The sequence below is a fragment of the Triplophysa dalaica genome, chromosome 10, assembly GCF_015846415.1.
Source record: "Triplophysa dalaica isolate WHDGS20190420 chromosome 10, ASM1584641v1, whole genome shotgun sequence".
In the NCBI taxonomy this organism is placed as follows: Eukaryota; Metazoa; Chordata; class Actinopteri; order Cypriniformes; family Nemacheilidae; genus Triplophysa; species Triplophysa dalaica.
In genome coordinates, this window is record NC_079551.1 from 23,709,989 (window position 1) to 23,712,488 (window position 2,500).

Consider the following 2,500-nt stretch of genomic DNA (forward strand, 5'->3'; position numbering starts at 1 on the left):
ATTTAAAATCTGTGTGTTTAAAATCCATACTCCCGGTCCTCTTATCATTTTACTCCAGTCTAAAATAAAAAATAAAAACTTATGATCGCTGAAACTGGTTTCCTCATATCTTATCTTTTCGATAAAATTCTCCACATTTCTGCTACATAAAACAAAGTCAATTCTTGTTTGGCATACAAAACTCCCCACTATTTGTCTTCTTGAAAAATCTTTTTTTCTTCCATTTCTCTCTCTCCAAACATCTATTATGTTATTTTCTTCCATTAAAGCTTTTAATTCTTTTCTCCCCGTATCACTTTTAAAAACCATTCCTTCCGCCATATCTTGTTTACTAAAAACAGTGTTAAAATCCCCAATCATTATAATTTCTTTATACTTTTTCACTATATTCCTTAAATCTTTAAAATATTCTTTCTTTTCTTTCTCCTCCACTGGTGCATGCACATTTACTAAAATGAAAACTCTTCCTTCATATTTTATTTCAACCGCTAAACATTTTCTCTTATTGTCTTTGTATAATACTTTGCTTTCTTTAAAAACTCTATTAGTCATTAAAATTGCCACCCCTCTTCCAAATCTCCCATCTCCGTTGTTATAAAGAATCCCTCCATCCCATTTCTTTTTAAAATCAATCATTACTTTGTCATTCCAGTTTGTTTCTTGTAATACAATAATGTCTTGACCTTTACATTTTTCTTGCACATTTCAAATTTGGTTTTACCTTCATTTTTCTTCTTCTTATATTGTCTCTCGGCCCTCTATCACTGCTGTCCATCTTTTGTTCTTCACTTTCTGTTTCTTCGTCGTCATCCGTCTTTAGTTGCCCATCTCCGTCCGCTCCCGTTATCTCCACTTCCATTTGACTGTCCTTCTCCATCGTTTCTCCACACTTTATTTTGACTTTGTCCATGTCCCATTCTAAGTTTTCCACGTTGTTTGATTGCGTTGCTATTCCTTCCTCTTTATCTATTTGTGTTTCTTATTTCCTTGTTCTGTTACTTCTTCTGTCTGCTCATCCTCTGTTGTATTCTCTTGTTGCTGTAATCCCATTTCTTTGTCCATCTTTTCCCCTTTTGTGTTTGGTTGCACCTGATCTTTCGTCAAAATTATCTTTTCTACTTGTTCCTCTGTGACCGTTTTCCCTCCTTTTCCTTTGTTTCTTTCTTCTGTGGTTCCGTTTTCTGCTACTTCATCTTCATTATTGTGTCTTTCATGCACCTGCCCGTTCACATTCGTTTCTTCATTGTTCCAACATTGACATTTATTTAAGATTCTTCTGCAATCCAGGCACTTGACAGCATTGCAATTCCTTGAGAAATGTCCTCTCTCCTCACACTTATGACACTTAAATTCCGGGCAATCCTTCATCATGTGCTCAGGGCTCATGCACATCCTGCAGATTTTCATCTGATGGCTGTGCATCACCCTAAAATATTGCAACCCTTCCTCTGTGTCAAATTTAGTGCTATATGGGAGGGACATTATCTCTTTTGGGAAGCGTGATTTTACGTATCTCGTTCCGTCCTCAATTATCGTGCCTGGATATACCCGTCTTTTAATGCCTGCTATTGGTGTAACTCCCCATCCTTTTAATTTATTTAAAATTTCATTATCATCAATGTAGACAGGCAAGTGCATGAAAGAAACAACATATTCTCTATTTTGCAGCCTCTTGATTTCACAGTTCATCTCTTTTATCATTAGTCCATCTTCTAACAATTCAACATCTTTCACATTTTCCAAAGTCACCTCATACTCCTTGTTTAGTTTGGGTCTCACCGCCAAGATTTTCCCCATTCCAATCTTTTCTGTCACCGCTTTGATAATGTCTTCTGCGTTTATATTTGCGTTACTTGTATTCGTCCGTCACTGTTGCCTCTTTCAAATAATCCTTCATCTGGGTCTTTTCCATTTGGTCCATAATTCTATCTCTTCGTTGCTTTTCCGTTCCTTGTTCGTTTACCAATCTTGTCTCTCCAGCCAAATCCAAGGACTTTGCCGTGTGTCCGTCCATTTTGAAAACTCAAACAAGAAAAACAAAAAAAGGGCGAAAACTCCCCAAAAATACGCCACCTTCCAGACAGCTTAAGCTGCTGTAAGGTGGCTGAAACACAAAAAATTAGAAAATAACGAAAATTTTATTCTAGAAAAGCTGTTAAACTAAAAGAAAACAAAGCAAAAAAAATGGAGAGCCTTTCTCTCCTTACTGCAGCCTAGCACTTCCTGTCAGCTCAACAGCACTACTCAGGGTGGTGTGGCCGTAAGCGGAAACCGACCGCCCGAGCTTGCATCATAAAAAAAGCTCGCCTCATAAAAAAGCGGACAAATGGGTTAAAGGGCTAAAGCTTACAGCACTTGGTATTCCCAGGTGGTCTCCCATCCAAGTACTGACCAGGCCCGACGCTTTTTTTTCTATGCTAGCTCGGGCGGTCGGTTTCCGCTTACGGCAACACCACCCTGAGCACGCCCGCTCTCGTCTGATCTCGGAAGCCAAGCAGGG

At 38.5% G+C, this 2,500-nt stretch overlaps 1 protein-coding gene and 1 non-coding gene across 2 annotated transcripts in view; both read left to right on the top strand.

The window, feature by feature from the left end:
• Positions 1 to 2,500, top strand: part of LOC130429698 (uncharacterized) — a 164,530-nt gene that overhangs the window by 126,154 nt on the left and 35,876 nt on the right. The window lies entirely within an intron of this gene.
• Positions 2,440 to 2,500, top strand: part of LOC130430888 (5S ribosomal RNA) — a 119-nt gene continuing 58 nt past the window's right edge. The window contains exon 1 of the ribosomal RNA XR_008908012.1: positions 2,440 to 2,500. This exon is cut by the window's right edge and continues 58 nt beyond it. This is a non-coding gene — a ribosomal RNA (5S ribosomal RNA).